The sequence below is a fragment of the Erpetoichthys calabaricus genome, chromosome 12 (assembly GCF_900747795.2).
Source record: "Erpetoichthys calabaricus chromosome 12, fErpCal1.3, whole genome shotgun sequence".
Classification (NCBI taxonomy): domain Eukaryota; kingdom Metazoa; phylum Chordata; class Cladistia; order Polypteriformes; family Polypteridae; genus Erpetoichthys; species Erpetoichthys calabaricus.
Genome location: NC_041405.2, coordinates 120,348,667 through 120,362,700, shown reverse-complemented (window position 1 = coordinate 120,362,700; position 14,034 = coordinate 120,348,667). Strand labels below are relative to the sequence as shown.

Below are 14,034 nucleotides of genomic sequence, written 5' to 3'. Positions count from 1 at the left end.
GTGAGAAGTCAAGCAAATTGAGACCTTTTATTGGCTAACTAAAAAGATTCGAGCTACCTCGAAAGCGAGCATGCATATTGTTATCTTTTTATATATACTGTATATAAAATGGTGAAATTGTCTTTTAAGTGTCCCTGGGGGCTAGGGAACCATTTGCTAACTATGCTGACCTGATTACTGTACCCAGTTATGTGATCAGAGCTGTGAGGCAGCACTGCTTGGGACACTTTGCCATTGTGCCTCAAACAACAAAAGATGCACATGGAACGAATACCACATACAAAATACAGCAAACAAACACAAACTAGCAATAAGTAAATAAAATTTAGATCATTGCGCTCACAGAGTTGCAGTCTTGGGGCAAACCTTGGCCATGCCACGAAGTAGCAGCATGGGACTGGCTTGTTCCTTAGTTTGAAGTTGCAGCTCTCAAGCACCACTTCCCATGTATCTATACAGATGCTTCACACTTATTTATTCCAGCAAGAAGAAAGCAAACAACTTAAAAATCTTTTGTTATTATTATTATTTAATGGAGTCTTATTCAGACATGAGAAAGGGGTAAGGGAGAGGTCCTTTAAGACTTGTTTTGACATTGTAGCTGGGCACATGGCTAACTATACATGCATATAAGCCATGTTACACTGCACTCAATGTTATATAACTGGTGGCAGTACTCATAATATTCTAATTATGGTCAGCTAATAAAGTGTTTTTCTCAACCTTTATGGTCCTGTGACCCAGTTTTGACTTTTTAAATTCATTGATGACCCACTAGCAGCCAATTCACTCCGTCTCCTTGGTGAAGGTAATGCAATCTGTAGAGTTTCCTTCTTCATAAAATGAGAGCGATCAAAAGAATTGGAAGAGATTCCCCTTTGGTGAAAAGAGCATAACTGGAAGAGTGGGGAGAGTGGTCCTCCCTCATGGAACAAGGAAATACTGTATATCTCACAGTCCAGTTGATTGTTTACATGACACACTGGTGAACCAAGAAAGGCAACATATGATACAAAAGTGTACCCCTCAACACATGCAGGATGGAAATCCAGTTGGGGTACTGATCGGGCCGTGACGGCAATGATCTCACAGTAGGCCTGTGTGAAGGTTCTGCACATGGTTGCTACAGCTCTGTGATGTCATGCTGGCCTTGTAAATCCTATGAAAAGGAAAATTTCCAGTAAAATATTCAGCAATGACCTCCTTTATATAGCATCAGGATGGGCATCCGGTGTAAAATTTTGCCAAGTCAATTTGCGGACAACAATTTTTTGATAATCCCCTGTGGCTGCCGAAAGAAGAAGATTCACTGTGAAAATGCTTTGGTGAATTTTACCAATCAACTCTATTAACAACACAAAATATAAATGTTGGAAGTCCTAATGAAATTACACATGTTCAGAAGAGACCACATTTGGTCTCCCGCTACACTGGGGGGTACCACGTGTAGACCTACTTGGTGATTCCCTAAAGTAAAGTGCATGTACTAAGACTTGCATGCTAAGGGAACTCAGTCTTATCAGTCATTTGTAGGGAAAGCAACATGGGAGGGCTTATCAGTCATGATTCTGGTTTATAAACTTGTATCAACATGGCTAACTATGGTGTAGAACAATGAATTTTTAGAAGAAACTGCAAAAACATTCATTTGACAGAGATGCTCTAGACTAGGAATGATACAAAGACCATCTAGTTATTAACATTCCACACTGACATAGATAGACTGAATGATTTCCCATGCCTTAGAATGGTGATATCCGTGATGTTATCAGCACTTGGACACTGGCAAACCCTCATACATGCTGTCCTAAGATGTTACAGTTTTCTCTGCCTGAATCAATCATAGAGAGATGCTTGGACCTTAGACACCTGTCCACCCTCTGACATCAACCTCACAACACAGTGACCGTGCAGATTGCTTATACACTGCGGTCTATGGACAAGGCATCTATGAGGTGGCAATTTCTGAACTACAGCAACTACAAAAATAGTTTAGTTGAAAATAAAAGGCAACATTTTAACCCCAGTAATTAAATATGGAGTGCACAGCACTTCCGGTTAACAAATGCCAGTCACAGATGATGGCAGAAAAGCCTACCACCCAAGGTTGTCCTTTTCTAATTATAACTTGATGGCTTGCAGAGACATTCGTAATGATGATGCACTAACACAGTTATTATGTTACTATTAGCTAACTATGGCTGGCAGCTCAGGATATGCAGGATCAAAGGCTCCTTTTTCTTCCTGTGTGTATGACTGTGTTTCCCTCAGGCTTTGAAGGGGCCGCTGTGTGAAAAAAGAAGACCTGAATTTCTGGTTGAGCATCGGGCGTCTCTTGCTATTGACCTGTAGACAAAAAAGAGAGGAGGGGGTTGGTTCAGCATTAGCGGTAGGTGGAGGGGTTAAGAGTAGTTAATCCACAGCATGCCGAGGAGGCACACACACTCACCGCCTCTATGGTCAAAGGCAACTGCACGTCTCTCTCCCTTTCTGACTTTTCCCTCGCTCACTCTGGAGAGTTGAGCTGCTCTTTCTGTGGTAGCATTCTGTTACAGAAATGCGAATGAAGAAGGTGTGCAAATCACTTGAAAGCTCAGCATGGGAGAACTGCTTGCCAGTGGTGAGTGTGAGTGATATGTAGCCCCTGAAGGTAGCATGAAAAATTAAAGAAGTAATATGTTTCTTTCCTGGGGAAAGGGAGAATACTGTGAGTTTGGCCTAATGCTTTCTCTGCTGGATTTTTACCCTGCAATGATTTCTTTTCATTGTATGTCAGTTGTGCTTTGTGTGTTTTTTGTGTTTTTAACAAAGGAAGTGCGTCTGGTAAAACCCTAGGTAGAGAGAAGGTTTGAATTAAGTGGGTTTGAGAATGCTTTGAATTGTTTTGATTTGGTTCCATTGTAATCTCGTTAAATGCTCTATAAGGAAATTGCTGTGAAAAATCCAGCATAAAATAAAGATTAATTGTGTTTATGAGACTAATTTTTAAAAAAGTCCATCATGTCGACAGCCTAGTTTGAAATGGGTCACCAACAAAGCTCACATTGGTCTCTTCTGTTGGCTTATATCTCAGGGACAGGAAACAGAGGCTTTAGCAGTAGGACATGTGTGTGTACAAAGTGTGTTTAATAAATTCAAGTCTACTGTTTTCTGGCTGACAAAGTAAACATGCCATCTCTTTACAAATATCTACTGTAATCCTGATAAAGAAAAGGTGGTGGTGGGGTGTGTGTATGTGTGTGTGTGCAAGTATACACACACATGCTGTAAGGAAGGGTGTGTTCATAACTTGTGATGTGCAAGGGAAAGGGATTGAGAGAGCTTCCTACAGCTTGGAAAGTGAAGAAAATCTAAAGCATTCATTCAATGTTCTGCCATCGCATATACAGTAAAAGATATGTATCCCATCGCTATTAAAAAATGTGTATTTGACACATTTCCCTGCATCAGGGTGTCTACTTTTATTAGTGTATGCTGTTTGTTTTCAGGAAACTGCAAACAATATCTTTGTCATAAGATTCAGGTAGCATTACCTCAGTGGCGTAGCGTAGTGGGGGCGGCAGGGGTAGCACTTTTAGGGGGCGGCAAAATTTCACAATAAATAATAATAATATCTTGTAAAAATTTGAACCATACCTAAATAAGGGGGGCGGCGGAATCTTCCTCCGCTCCGGGCGGCTGACACCCACGCTACGCTACTGCATTACCTTTCATGGTATTTGCAATTTTCATTCACTCGTTTAGTCATTTCTTTTCCCAATCCCTCACATTCCAGTATATCCTGGCAACATTGGGAACAACCCTACATAAAACATCAGTCCATCACAGTGCACGCACACATGTAAAGGTCCAATCTGAAGTAACCCATTTAGTTTTCCTGCATGTGTTTGTGAGGTGTACGCTGACATGGAAAGAATGTGCAAACTGAAAGGCCATCATTGTTAACCATTATTTACTCTTAATCTTTGTTGCAGAATATTTAAAGGATTACAATTATAGTAAATGCTGAGTTAATTGACCTGGCGGCATGTCATGTTGGAAATCATACAAACTTTAAACAACAGGCAATCCAGTTTCAAGCCTAAGGTCTGTGTCGTAATAGCTCTACCAACAGTGAATGCCCGCCATTTTATAAACATTCTGAAATCCTCATTCGGCAAGGCCTTTTATTTACAAAGTGCATATTCAAATGCATCAGCTTATCCATCCATTCATTCATTCTTGCATATTTCTTAAGCCACTGTTTTCCATTACAGGATTATGCACATACTGGCAGCAACAGTCTCTATGCAGCCAACATGCCCTGTCAGGTCGTTTAAGGTTCACCAGTTCTGAGCTCCTTCATGGAGAACCAGAAGGAGTACACAATCTCTTCAAAGGTAGTGGGCAGCAGCGCTAAAGACTGTGCCGCCAAGTAACCCTGTATTAAACCAATACCAGGAAAACTGTCATTAATGCTAGGACAAAAGCTTAAACAGGACAGGACTTCTCAACTCTGTCAATGGAGAGCCAAAGTCAGTACAGTTGTCATTATAACCATATATTTTACTTTCTGAACTAATTTATTAACATTCAGCTTTGGCAGAAACTAGGAGCACCAGCCCTGGATAGGATGCCAGTCCATCACAGAGCACTCACTCACTCACAGTTTTGCATTATCATTGTAGATTAAGCAACATAATCTGCACTTTGACACATGGTAGGTGACCAGAATGCCTAAAGAAACTCCATGCAGACTTGGGAAGAATGTCCAAACTCCACACATGACCTAGTGCTCTGCAAGTACACAACAAGGCGTCCGTTTTTGCCCATTCATTTTCTATTGATGCTTGCTTGATGTCAAGTTACATCCATTTGTGTAACCCTGCAAAACTCGTAGTGTCTGCCCTCCTTTTCATCTGTTCTCACAAACTTCTGTCAATAGACCATCTCCTCTCACATCAGGCCACTATCCTGCTTCCTTCTCATCATCTTTTTATTTTCTCCTGTCAGTTTATCATATTAGGATGAGATCTGATTTGATAATAAAAATAATTTTCAATTTGAAGTTTAAATTTTATGGCATCTGTACACAGTACAATGAGATCCTTACTTGCATGTCTCCACAGACTTATGACAGCAGTATAATACAAACTACAGGTAATGCAGGCCACATGGTATGAACAGAAAATCAAGCCATACATACAAGAAAACTGAGCTCTGTAGCCCTGAACTGGAATAAGAAAGTTCAGAAAATGGATCACTGGATAATAATGTAACCTGGAAAATGAAGCAGCTCAAGATGAAATATATTTATTTATTCATCTTATGTTCTTATTCCAACTCAATTATGTGTGGCAAAAGAGAACAAAGTATGCAGAGTGCTAAGGAGAAAGAGCTGATGTGCAGCAGTGCACTTCTTCAGTGTAAATCTTAAGCTTATTCTGTTTCAGAACTAAATATTTTGTAGGCACTTTCTCAAACTGCTTTCAAGTATAAGGATGCATGAAGTCAGAGCTTCACCCAACAGCCACAGAAGCGAGACCGGACTAATAATGAACTAGAAGTCAGAATATCATAGGGATGCCCTCACAAACACACTCCCATCAGGCCATTTTCTAGATACCAACAGACCTGCTGGTGTGTGTTTAGAGTATGGAGGAAGCCAGACTTGCAAAAGGATTAACAAAAATAGTCGCAAACAAAGGAGAGGATGCCATCCCATACTGTCAATAAGTCTTCAAATAGTGTCTTTTGCCAAGCGCACTATGACAAGACACTGTGTGCACAAAACGAGCTATACTGACTCACACAGTCACTCCAGGAGCATACAAATCCGCCTTCTCTGTAAACACAGGGACAACAGGGAAGCATGACACAGAAGGTACTAAGGGAATAAATGTCTAGGAGAAAAAAAATATTCAGACGGGCAGGATATAAGTAATGTCATACTCTGGGCATGAGTGGTGCAAGCTGGGTGGATTCCAGTCTTGACATTTTGTACCGTACCTTGACACACTTCTCTTCTGTGCAGCTTCCAGTCTGTGTGTAACTGTCTTGTTTTGAAGTGTGAAAGGCTGTAACAGGGGCTTATTAATGCACTTTCTTAATAATGATTGGACAAGAAAACAATTCTGAAATAAAAACTATTCCTTCTAAATGACCATAAACATGGATGTCTATTGACTAAATTAATGTTGTGGTGGATGGCCAGGGCCCTTACCCAGCCAGAACTCCTTCATACTGGAAGGACCGGGGGAAAGAGAGCGTGCACAGGACAGTATCTCCCCTGAATTGCTAGATGGAAGCTGCTCTGGATTGCAGCAGTGCCCTGGATTCCCACAGGGTGTCATGGGAATTGGAGTTTGTCAACTCAGCCCTGTTGGGTTACTGTGGGTGCCGCCAGGGGATGCTGCAGGGACTGCTGAACCCTATCTTATTAGGCTCCCACTCATCCAGAAGTGCTTCCAGGTACTCCTGGGTGCTGCATAAAAGGAGCCAGCTGCCTCAGCTCCAGGGGCCAGAGTCGGGAGGAAGAGGACAAAGCTTGCTGGGAGGAGTGGAGAGAGGGAGAAAGAAGAGAGGAAAAGGCATTCCTGTGTGTTTATTTGTACTGTGTTTGAGTGGGAAACGACTGGGAAGAGTTTCCCACAGCAAAATTAAAAGCCACGTTTTGCGCTGGACTTGTACCTGTGTCTGTCTGTGTCAGGTTTGGGGAGATTGAGCGCCCTCCACAGGTCACAATGTTTAATATAAATCTCTGCACAGTGTTTGTTTAATTTAGTTATAGCTGAAGGCACTCTGACCTATTGTAGGGACCAAAACAAGCTCCTGAAGAACTATCAAAATTTTTTAAAGAAAATCGTGCAGAGAGGTGGGCCCAGTTAGATGATTGTGAGGATGCTCAATAACAGTGAGCATGTTTTGCTAAATTACATTCATGTCAGGTTAATAATGAAATGTTAAGGAAGTATGCAGTATTTGGAAAAATTTGGTGACCACTTCCTCCACAGTATTTTATGCAAGGTTCTTCAAGAGTTTAGGGTTCCAGGTCTGCTGCTGCTGTGTGTCATTTGGTCCTTGTTTTAAGTCGAGTCCACTCAATGTGGGTGTTTGACCCTACCGGGTGTTGTCTTCTCTCCTGTTGATGATTTTCAGAGAGCTGTCATCAAGGCTCAGTGTTACGGTATTACATGTGTTTATGTAATTTATTGATGTTTTTGTGTGTTCTGAATTATTATGTTTTATTTTTACATATTTCTGTTATGTTTATGATTATGTACTGTGCCCCCGAAATGTAGTTCTGTTTGTGTTCTTTGTGGGTGGAGCTCTAAGAGGTGGGACCATTCTGAGGTCCTAGGAGTGGGAATCATTCATAGTTTAAAATGGAGTTTTGTAAGTATTGTTGTCTTTATCGGATTTTTCTGCCTACTATTATCTTCTTGCTACATTTGAAGACTTCTGATTATTTGGATTGTGTTTTGGGACTTTTCTTGCTTGGTATTACCTTTTGGCCAACTCCTTTGTTTTCTTTGGGCTCTTCTGAGCCTCTTTTCTGTATTTTTGGCTGTTGTTGCAAATAAATCCTTAATTTATAAAGATTATTTTGTTTACTTGTTTATATAAGCAAGAGGTTTACAGCCACCTTTCTGCTTCTGAGTATTTTGTCCCTTGCTCTCATTTAAGCTAGCAGGTGCCTTAGGGGTCTGCCTAAAGTCAAAATTGCCACTTCTTGGCAGACCAAGTAGGTTTCTAGCCTGCACCCTAAGATGTTTTGGGGCCTTATCCATTTTCTTCTTGGAGGAAACACCTGACTCATGACACTGAGCTTATGTTTGGAAGGTATCCACATTGGAGCCCTAAGGATTGCATCTCTGCTGATGGTAGATAATGATGTCCACTGGGCCTCATCAGATTACGTGTGCATGTGTGTACTTCAGGATCTTATTCACAAGTTAAAAAAAAAAAAGGTGATTATTTCATCGACTGATGTATCAGTCAGTGCAGCAAGAGATTGGCAGACTTTGTACCAGAAAACGGTGATCAAGGAAGAGCTAAGTTCTGTATTTGAGGCTTTCTGTTTACCAGTAAGTATATATCCCTATCTTGGACACAAGCTCTAGTGAGCGAAAGAATGAGATCACAACTACAAGCGGCTAAAGTGAGGTTCCCATGCAGCATTGCTGGGCTTAGTCTCCATGATAGGGTGAACAGCTCAGCAAGATAGGGAGAACACAGAGAAAGATCCCTACTTGTATTAATCAAGAGCCAGTTGTGGTCATTTGGGCACACAATGATCCATCCTAGCTTACACATTTCTGCACTGTGATCACCACCGGTGGTCAGTCACTAACCCACAACATGTCGATTACAGGGAGCCTCAGAAACTGATTGTAAGTAATGTAAAATCAATTACTTGCTGTTGACGTCAGCCAAGCTCTCTTTCACTCTGTCTCCGCCATACTTTACAGCTCCACCTCCACACAACAGTTACTTAGGATGCCTCCAGTCACCTCCCATGAGAAGTGTACAAGGCACTTCCCACTGTAGACCAAGGGGCAGGCCCAGGACTTGCTGAAGGGATTATTGAAGCTTATTCATTTTCAAGTGTTTTACTATATGTTTATAATGCAATGAAATTCTTTTGTGCATGTTTCCTCAAAATAGCAACTGTAATACAGTACCAACAAAAAGACATACACACTGCCCAAGAAGTATTGGCACAAGTTATTAAGGATGGTCAGCCTAGTTCAACATGTTGCTATTAAATCTCTGATCAAAATAAGCAGTTTGAAAATGATGATGATGATAATGAAGAAATGGTGACTTCACATGTTTGTCCAATTTCAATTATATAGTGTGGCAGAAGAGCTTGACAGCACAAGGAACATGGGATGAATCTTGACCCATTGTCTATGTAGTTTGTACATCATCATTGTGTTATTCTTGTTTTCCTCCAGTATCCCGAAAACCTGCTTATTAGCTTTTTTAGAAACTTGAAATTGTTCTCTTGAGAGTGTGTGAGAGTAAATTGTGATGGAATAGCACCTCATATGAGATGTTACTTCGTGCCAAAGGCCTCCATTATAAGCTTCAATCACCCATGATCTTGAACTGCACCAGGGTGTTCATGGTGTGATGGATAGCAATTATTCTAAGTAAATTATATATTAAAAGAAAAAGTTTATTCTGTTCATAGATAGTGTAAAAGAATAATACAAATAGACCATGAAGGTTTCGGGCACCAACATGACCCCCGTATATTGTAAGATGTTGACAAATTAGAAAAATAACATAGAGCCAAAACTTGACTGCCTCAAAATGGTGGAGGAGGTGGTTTTAATGATGGGGGAAAGGAAGAGGCAGGCTCAGTAGACCAGAAACTGGAAGTAATGTTATTGGAGACCAGTCCATCAATCATCTTTTATGCAGAGGGAGGAAGAGAAGAGGCATTAGGTGACAGCACCACCCCTTGGTTCGGAGTGTAATTACAATTAATTGAGCCCTGAGTTTGTCTCCCAAATGCATTTGTGTGAAGATAGATAGACAGTGTGAAGGACAACAGGGATAGACTGGCTCTCCGGCCAAGATAAACCCTGTTACCTGTTGTCCTCACAGGTGGCGCAGTGGTAGTGCTACTGCTTTGCAGTAAGGAAACTGTGGAAGATTGTGGGTTCGCTTCCCGGTTCCTCCCTGTGTGGATAGCGCTTTGAGTATTGAGAAAAGCGCTATATAAATGTAATGAATTATTATTATTATTATTATTACCTGTCTTGGCCAGGAGGCTGGCATAGTATGCCTGCTTGAATAGACAGGCATCCCAGTGGATTTCAACAGAAGAGCCAATCCTGGCTGGGAGGCCAGTATAATGGATGGATTGGGGGAGACAACTTTTCAAGACTATATGCTCCCCCAATATGCTAGGAGGTAACAGTCTTCTCTTGGGAGCCATAGTCTTATTGGGTAGCTAGGTTTCATGAGTGCCCTCTGGAAGGAGCATCCTTGCTTTGCCAGAAGTGCTTTTTTCAGGCAATAACCTGGCATTTGTATTGTGCAAATTGTGAAAGATGCCTGTGAAACAGTACTATGTTTAATCAAATAAGTGTATATGAACCCAAGACTTGTGTGTTGTCTAGGTGTGTCTGGTGTTTGGGGCTCTGCTACGCCCCCTACAGGTCACAACAGATAGCACTTTATTTGACCCAAGGAGAAAATGTAGCTTTTTGCAGATGCTCAGGAAATATTATAACAAACTACAAAAACAAAATCTGCAAATGCAAAGAGTGAAATAATGTTATGCATAGTGATTTATAAATAATGGCTGACTAAAATAGCCTCACTTTTTTCTTTTTATACCAATAACTGTTTAGGAATCAGTACTGCTCACCCTTCATTGGTTAGAGGTTTTTATTTTCTAAGACTCAGTTGAAAGTAACACCATCTAGTGGTGATGTGTTGCACAATGTATTGTACCTATTACTCTAATCTGAAATACAAGACAAATTTTAAACAGCAATACTGTACTTTTTTTCATTTAATACTGTTAGTCTTCAGATGCCTCATTTTTATATATAAGGAACGATCCTCTCCTTGTTGAACATATCCAGAATATATTACTACATTGGTGCATTCCTAACTTTACAGACCAGTTAATGGACTAATCTTTTAGGGACGTTTCCGCACTCTGTGCCACATAAAATATGCAGAGCGTTTTATAGAAATCAAATAGCAGTTATTCCTGTGATTTGTGCTTAATGTGGTCTCTTTGAGGTGTAAGGCACAATATGAGGCCACTCTCTTGGCAGCACATCTATCAGTAGTAATACTGCCTCACTCTGCTTTTGGACTGGAAGAGAAAACCAGAGCCCCCAGATGAAAGCCATGGAAACAAGCATGTACTGTATGCATTATACAACAGACGCACAATACTTCAGTCGAAATCATGATCTTTTAGACAACACTTCTATTTTTAGAAGGAACAGCCTCCACAAACCAGGCCCTGTTAACATCGTCTTTTTTTTTTTTTTTCCTGCAAGTTGTCAATAATCCTCTAGGGTGGGAGAGGTCAGGATGCGAGGGGTAGAAGCTTAATTGGTTCAGATACATTCGGTTGCTCTTATTAAATGAAACTGCCACTGCACAGAACATGTCAGGAATCGGAGATATAGTCAGAGTCAATACTTTAAAGTTTCACAAAGCTGCCACTTGACAGTGCTGAATGCACTAACACTACTGTATCGTTAAAAAATGACATTAAACAGGAGGAACTTTTTTTTCTTTTTTCATTTGTCCAGAGTATCTCATTCACCTCTCTCGTGTTCTTGTTTTGTTGCCGTCCTCCTCCCTCTCATAACAGCACAGCCCCAGTGTATTCAGATAATCACGATGATAATTAAAGCAGTAATGCAAAAGACATACCGCAGCAGGACTGCCTATGGCAAATGGTTACAGTAAGCATCCAGGAGTTTCATTTTTTTTTTTTTTTTGTGCCTCAATTCAGATAATAATTTTTTAGCAGATTATTTATAACGTGAACATTTCAAACCCTCTTAATCCTACCAGAAAGAATCACAAAAACACTAATGGTTTTTATCATCATTTTTAGGAGGGGACTTGGCAGTGTTTGCTTGTTTTCCTGGACCAATTTTCAGTCTGGATGATCTTCCTTGGCATTTAACTGCATGTTTGGTAAGTTTGTGCACTCAAACTCAAATTGCAGGCTTACGCCTTCTTGTATATATTTTGTTAACCTCTTACAGCTGAAAAACCAGAAATTGATTGTATCTCTGTAAATGTCACTTTTATAAAGTAGTACAATGATCATGCAGGTCATGATGACAACAATAATATATGAAGCCTGTCATCCACCTGTAGTATGCGGCTGTTTAAATACTTCCATTAATTACACAAGCAGAGTATTTCCCATTACATGTTCACTTGAAGGCAGAGCTGTTTTGGGTAATTTTCTCCCAGTTTTGGATGGGCCGCAACACAAGCTGATTCAGAGTCACTAGTTTAAATCTTTGCCATGAGGAAGGAAATCAGTATATTCAGAAAAAGGCCTGACCTATAGAGAACATACCCAATCCAGCGTCCGTGCTGGGTGTTGAACTCCAATCCTTGGTGCCAGGGTCGTCTTAACGTACTGTATGGGCACTAGCTGGTGGTCCCAGGAGCATAGGGACTAACGATGTTTCTGATGCCTATGTACTGTACATTTCTGTTTTGCTATTAGAACAGGGGCTCAAACACACCACTTTGCCTGGGGGCTTATAATGCTGTTAAGATGGCCCATTTTTGCCCATCAATATACATTTCGATAAATTGAAAAAGTGAAAATATCTGTTTAGAAAGATTTAAAAAATACTTAAAAATCAAAAACTGAAATCTCTCCTTTATGTAAGTATTCATACCTTTTGCTGTGGCACTCCAGATTGTGGTCAGCTGCATCCTGCTTGCTTTAATTATCCTTCAGATGTGTCAAGAACTTGACTGGAGCCCACCTGTGACCAACCGAATTGACTGGACATCATTTAGGATGGCACACCCCTGTGTATCTAAGGTCCCACAATTCACACTGCATGTCAAGACAAAAACCATGAAGTCCAAGTAGCTTTCTGTAGACAGCTGCCATCAAATTGTAGTGAGGCATAGATCAGAAGAAGAGTATAAGACCATTTCTAAAGGACTGAGAGTGCCCAAGAGCGGCATGATCTCAATAATTATGAAATGTAAGATGTTTGGAACCATGAGGAGTCTTACTATAGATGGCTGTCCAGTCAAACAGAGTAATCGGGCAAGAAGGGCCTTTGTCAAGGAGGTAACCAAGAAATCCTATGGTCACTCTAAGAAAGCTTCAAAAGTGTTCTTCTGAGAGTTGAAAACCTATGAGCCGACTTGGAGTTTATTAAACAGCATTTAAAGGATTCTGAGAAGAAGAGGAAAAAAAAATGCTGGTCTGATGAGACAACAGCTGAACTCTTTGGACAAAGACCAGGCATGGCGCATTGCCTGTCTAATACCATCCCTACCGTGAAGCATGGTGGTGGCAGCATCATGGTAGGGGATGCTTTCCAGCAGCAATGACTTAGAGACTGGTCAGAATTGAGGGAAGGATGATAGCAACCAAAAACAGAAGAGGTTCTTGAAGAAAACCTAATCTAGAGTGACCCCAACTGGGCAATGTTTCATCTTTCAATGACAATGGCCAAAGTATATGGCCAAGACAATGCCTGAGTGGCTTCGGGACAAGTCTGACTGTCCTTCAGTGGCCCAGCCAAAGCCCAGATATACATTACATACACTCCACTACATTGTCCTGGGTCCTATGATGCGGTTAAGGTTAGGACAGACCTGCTTGGTGCTGTTGAGCAGCAACACCAACCACCATGCCACCCAGTATAAAGACATACAGTGTTAATATTCATGAGCATACTTGTTAATAACTATCCATTTTCTTCCTAGTGATCTCATATCAATTGTTTTGAAACAAGAATCCTCTCAGTGGTTAACAATTAATGTCTTCTATCACTATTAAGACTTTTACTAAAATTAATTGTGACAACATGACATTTTATTTGTGGAACAAGTGCATTTAAAACCACAAAGGCTGATTTCGGAAGCGTAAGCCTGGTAACTGTTCAACCAAGTGCAGATGTTTGAGGGTGTGTCAGTACACATTAATAAAACAAGATGCCAAGTAAAAATAGATGCACTTATAATGGGGATGGTGCCCTGGCAGCATCCTGTGGAGCTCTAATGAATCACTTTTTTTTTTTTTTTTTGAAAGGAAGAAAGATTCAGCTGAACCACATGTTAATACGGTACCAATCAATATTTAATTATGAAAGCAGCTCTATGAATTTGTTAGCTTTGAAATATTCTACTTAATTCTTGAATGTTGCTTCTGGTGAATTTATGTGTGAAGAAGTTGTGTGCTGCCATAACCAAATGAGAGCCCACAATATGGTGTGATGTGGTATACTGAAATTGCTAAAGCATCCTGTATTAGGAATGCAGTCTCGGTTGAGATTGCCGTCCCACCCTCCTGCACGG

At 40.7% G+C, this 14,034-nt stretch overlaps 1 protein-coding gene across 2 annotated transcripts in view; it reads left to right on the top strand.

Moving 5' to 3' along the window:
• mid2 (midline 2) overlaps positions 1-14,034 on the top strand; it is a 494,772-nt gene that overhangs the window by 113,405 nt on the left and 367,333 nt on the right. The window contains exon 1 of one of the 2 annotated variants that reach the window (XM_028816074.2): positions 11,583-11,667. The exons of the other annotated variant lie outside the window; for it this stretch is intronic. The gene's annotated coding sequence lies outside the window, so the exon portion shown is untranslated. Of the gene's footprint in view, positions 1-11,582; positions 11,668-14,034 lie in introns of those variants that run through there. 2 annotated transcript variants of the gene reach the window in all.